The following is a 5,789-nucleotide window of genomic DNA, read 5'->3' on the forward strand; positions in this document are numbered from 1 at the left end:
ATTAAATAAATAAATTAAATATTTTTAAAATTAATTTTAAAAAATAAAAAGAATGTATATATATATGTGTGTGTGTAACTGAATCACTTTGCTGTACAGCAGAAATTAACAGAATATTGTAAATCAACTCTACTTCAATTTAAAAAAAGAAAAGGGAACTAATACTTTAAAAAAAGACTTAAATTGTAAGACTGAAAACCATAAAACTCTTAGAAGGGGCTTCCCTGGTGGCGCAGTGGTTGAGAGTCTGCCTGCCAATGCAGGGGACACGGGTTCGAGCCCTGGTCTGGGAAGATCCCACATGCCGTGGAGCAACTAGGCCCATGAGCCACAATTACTGAGCCTGCGTGTCTGGAGCCTGTACTCCACAACAAGAGAGGCCGTGATAGTGAGAGGCCTGTGCACCGCGATGAAGAGTGATGCCCGCTTGCCACAACTAGAGAAAGCCCATGCACAGAAAGGAAGACCCAACACAGCCATAAATAAATAAATACATTAAAAAAAAAAAAAACTCTTAGAAGAAAATAGGAAGAAATCTCCTTGACATAGGTCTTGGCAATGATTGTTTGGATGTGACACCTAAAGCAAGTGAAATATATCAAAACAAACAAGTGAAACTACAAAATGAAAAGCTTCTGCACAACAAAAGAAATGATCAACAAAATAAAATGACACTACAGAATCGGAAAAAAATATCTGCAATTCATATATCTGATAAGGGACTAAATCTGAAATACACAAATAACTCACACAACTCAATAGCAAAACCAAAATGAAACAAATACAGTTGACCCTTGAGCAACATGGGCGTTAGGGGCATCAAATCTCCGAGCAGTCAAAAATCCGAGTTTAACTTTATAGTTGGTCCTCCTTCTCCTCAGTTCCACATCCAAGGATTCAACCAACCACAGGTTATGCAGCACTGTATTTACCATTGACAAAAACCCACGCATAAGTGGACATTTATAGTTCAAACCCGTGTTGTTCAAGAGTCATTATAATCCAATTAAAAAATGGACAAAGGACATGAATTAACATGTTTCCAAAGAAGATATAAAAATGGCCAACAGGTATAGGAAAAGGTACACAACATCACTAATCATCAGGGAAATGCAAATCAAAACAACAAGATATCACTTTATACCTGGTAGAATGGCTATCATCAAAAAGACAAAGACAACAAATGCTGGCAAGGATGTGGAGAAAAGGGAACCCTTGTGCACTGCTGGTGGCATGGTAAATTCGTACAGCCATTATGGAAAAAAATATGGAGGTTGCCCAAAAAATTAAAAATAGAAATACTATATGATTCAGCTATACTATTTCTGGGAATATATCCAAAGGAAATGAAATACTATGTCACAGAGATATCTGCACCCCCATGTTCACTGAAGCATTATTTACAATAGCCAAGACATGTATACAACCTAAGTGTCCATCAACAGATGAATGGATAAGGAAGTAGTGTTATATACACAGTGGAATATTATTCAGCCATAAAAAGGAAGGAAATCTTGAGATCTGCAACAACATGGATGGACCTTGAGGGCATTATGCTAAGTGAAATAAGTCAGTCAGAGAAAGACAAATACTGTATATGTGGAATCTTAAAAAAAAAAAAAACTCATAGAGAAAAAGATCAGATTTGTGGTTACCAGAGGTTGGGTGTGGGGGAATTGGATGAAAGTGGTCAAAAGGTACAAACTCCCAGTTATAAGATAAATCAGTACTGGGGATGTAATGTACAACTTGATGACTACGGTTAACACTGCTTTATAGTATGTGTGGAAATTTTTAAAAGAGTAGATCATCACAAGGAAAAACCATTTTTTCCTTTTCTTTAAATCTGTATGGATGATGGACATTAAACTTATTATGGTAATCCTTTCACAAGATGTGACAGTCAGTGCTGTACACTTTAAACTTACATAGTGTTGTATGTCAATTATATTTCAATAAAACTGTATGTTGATTACATTTCAATAAAACTGTCAATTATATTTTCAATAAAAAGTATCTATTTCAATAAAAGAAATAAATAATTTTATTTATTTCTTGAAATAAAATGTCAAGAAAAATTGAGAAAAAGACACTATCCACAGAGTAAAAAGGCAACCCACAGAATGGGAGAAAGTATTTGTAAATCATATATCTGATAAGGAATTAATATCCAGAATATATGGAGAACGCCTAAACTCAACAACAAGAAAATAATTGATTCAAAAATGGATGAAGGACTTGAATAAACATTTCTACATAGATGATACACAAATGGCCAAGAAACACATGAAAATATGCTCAACATCGCTAATCAGAATTAAATGTAAATCAAAACTACAATGAGATATAACCTTACATCCACTGTGATGGCTACTATCAAATAAACAGAAAACAAGTGTCAGAAAGGATATGGAGAAATTGGAAAACTTGTGCACTATAGGTGGGAATGTAAAAGCTACAACCACTGTGGAAAACCATGTGGCAGTTCCTCAAAAAATTAAAGGTAGGATTACCATATGATCTAGCAATCCCACTACTGCGTATATACCCAAAAGAACTGAAAGCAGGTTTTTAAGAGATATTTTTACACCCATGTTCACAGCAGCATTACTCACAATAGCTAAAACATGGAAGTAACCCAAGTGTCCATCACTAAATGAATGGATAGGCAAAACGCAGTATATGCATATAAAGGAATTTTTTTTTTTTTTTTGGCTGTGCTGTGCGGCTGGCGGGATCTTAGTTCCCCAACCAGGGATTTAACCTGGGCCCCCAGCAGTGCAAGTGCAGAGTCCTAACCACTGGACCACCAGAGAATTCCCCATATAATAGAATATTATTCAGCCTTAAAAAGGAAAGAAATTCTGACACATACGACTACGTGGTTGAACCTTGAGGACATTATGCTAAATGAACCAAGCCAGTCACAAAAAGACAAATACTGGGGCTTCCCTGGTGGCACAGTGGTTGAGAGTCCGCCTGCCAATGCAGGGGACGTGGGTTCGTGCCCCGGTCTGGGAAGATCCCACATGCCGCAGAGCGGCTAGGCCCGTGAGCCATGGCCGCTGAGCCTGCATGTCCGGAGCCTGTGCTCCACAACGGGAAAGGCCACAACAGTGAGAGGCCCGTGTACCACAAAATAATAATAATAATAATAATAATAATAATAATGTTTGATATGTGACATATCTAGAGTAGTCAAAATCATAAAGATACAAATTGTATGGTGGTTACCAGGGGTTGGGGCCAGCAGAGAATGGGCAGATGTTGGTTAATGGGCATAAAGTTTCAGATTCGCAAGATGAAAAGATTTATGGGGATGGATGGTAGTGATGGCTGCACTACAATGTGAATGTGTTTAAGACCATTAAACTTTACATGTTAAAATGGGTAAGATGGTAACTTTTACGAGTATTCTAACACAATAAAAGAGATGTGGGACTTCCCTGGTGGCACAGTGGTTAAGAATCCTCCTGCCAATGCAGGGGACACGGGTTCGATCCCTGGTCCGGGAAGATCCCGTGTGCCGTGGAGCAACAAGCCCATGCGCCATAACTACTGAGCCCATGCACCACAGCTACTGAAGCCCGCATACCCTAGAGCCCGCATGCTGCAACTACTGAACCCACATGCCACAACTACTGAAGCCCATGCACTCTAGGGCCTGCATGCCGCAGCTACTGAGCCCATGTGCTGCTACTATTGAAGCTCCCATGCCTAGAGCCTGTGCTCCAAAACAAGAGAAGCCACTACAATGAGAAGCCCACGCACCACAGCGAAGAGTAGCCCCTGCTCGCCGCAACTAGAGAAAGCCCGCACGCAGCAACGATGACCCAACACAGCCTAAAAAAAAAAAAAAATTTTAAAAAGGAAATGTGAAGTGGAATGTTTTCCTTAGAAGTACTTCTAGGACCACCCTCCTAGTCAGCAACCAGCAAGCCCCCAAACATTTATGGCCCATCTGGGTACCACTGTTCTATATGCAGGGGATCCTGAAAGAAGGACAGGGCCCTGTGCTTGAGCAGCTCACAGACAAGTAGGAAAGGAGGCAAGGAGATGGTCGGACCACTGCAGAGCATCTGTCGTCTGCTATTCAGACCTACAAAACCTGGAGAACAGAGCAGGAAACCTAATTCTGCCTCCTCAGTGTCCTGCTCGTACAGTGTCCCATCCAGGGCCCACCCCACAGCCAACTTCCAGACCCACTACATGCACATGGCCCTTCTGCAACAGCATCTCATGTAGGTTCCTGCCCTGATGCAGACCCTGCCCTGGGCCCAGTCTGGGTAAGTTTCTCCTGGTGGCAGAATCTTAATTTCCTCCTTGGAGCAGTACCTCCCTCTTTAAAGGAGCTCCAGGCAGAAGTCTGGGGAGTCGGGGGGGCTGTTTTTCAGTCATTCACCCACTAGACTGCAGCTACAAAATCCCCAGAAGTTCCCTTTAGTTAACAAAGCAAATGGACGGATACACCATGCCTAACCTTGTTTACTGCATAGCTACTAGAAAGTATTGAGTTTCAAAGAAACAAGTTTGATGCTTAATTAGAACTACCCCCTGCCCTTATGAATGTAAATTGGTACAGCCACTATGGAGAGCAGTATGGAGGTTCCTTAAGAAACTAAAAATAGAGCTACCATATGATCCAGCAATCCCACTCCTGAGCATATACCCAGAGGAAAACATGGTTCAAAAGGATACATGCATGCCAATGTTCATTGCAATGCTGTTTACAATAGTCAAGACATAGAAGCAACCTAAATGTCCATTGACAGAGGAATGGATAAAGAAGATGTGGTACACATATACAATGGAATACACTCAGCCATTAAAAAGAATGAAATAATGCCATTTGCAGCAACATGGGTGGACCTGGAGATTATCATACTAAGTGAAGTAAGTCAGACAGAGAAAGACAAATATCATATGATACCACTTATATGCAGAATATAAAAAGGTGATATAAATGAACTTATTTACAAAGCAGAAACAGAGTCACAGACTTAGAGAATGAACTTATGGTTACTGGGGGGAAGGGTGGGGGAGAGGGATAGACTGGGAGTTTGGGATTGAGATGTACACACTGCTATATTTAAAATACATAACTAATAAGGACCTACTGTATAGCACAAGGAACTCTGCTCAATATTCTGTAATAACCTAAATGGGAAAAGAATTTGGAAAAGAATAGACACATGTACATGTATAACTGAATCACTTTGCTGTACACCTGAAACTAACACAACACTGTTAATCAACTACATTCCAATATAAAATAAAAATTTTGGGGGCTTCTCTGGTGGCGCAGTGGTTGAGAGTCCGCCTGCCGATGCAGGGGACACAGGTTCGTGCTCCGGTCCAGGAAGATCCCACATGCTGAGGAGCAGCTGGGCCCGTGAGCCATGGCCGCTGAGCCTGCGGGTCTGGAGCCTGTGCTCCGCAACGGGAGAGGCCACAACAGTGAGAGGCCCGCATGCCACACACACACAAAATAAAATAAAATAAAATAAATAAATGAAAAAAATTTAAAAACAACATAAAAAGGGGGAACAAAGAACTACCCCTCTTAGAGGGGCGTCAGTCCCCAATATTGAGGGGAGACCCACCCCCTTGCTGCCGACCTGGCCTCACTGCAGACAGCCCTGCTCTGTTGGAGGGGGCTGTTGAATCCCTCTCCCCTCAGCACAGTTTCTGGAAGGGTCTCTAAGCTTCCTCTGAGCCCAGCTGTGGCTTATTAACAGGGGCAGGTGGTAATAAGACTTTACAGTGAAGCATGAACTCTTCAGTTGTTA

At 41.2% G+C, this 5,789-nt stretch overlaps 1 non-coding gene across 1 annotated transcript; it reads right to left on the reverse strand.

The window, feature by feature from the left end:
• Nucleotides 1–2,743: 2,743 nt before the first annotated feature.
• TRNAA-UGC (transfer RNA alanine (anticodon UGC)) lies at nucleotides 2,744–2,816 on the reverse strand. Its single transcript has one exon. It is a non-coding gene; the product is annotated as a tRNA-Ala (tRNA).
• Nucleotides 2,817–5,789: the final 2,973 nt, after the last annotated feature.

The sequence above is a fragment of the Mesoplodon densirostris genome, chromosome 10 (genome assembly GCF_025265405.1).
Source record: "Mesoplodon densirostris isolate mMesDen1 chromosome 10, mMesDen1 primary haplotype, whole genome shotgun sequence".
Taxonomy (NCBI): domain Eukaryota; kingdom Metazoa; phylum Chordata; class Mammalia; order Artiodactyla; family Ziphiidae; genus Mesoplodon; species Mesoplodon densirostris.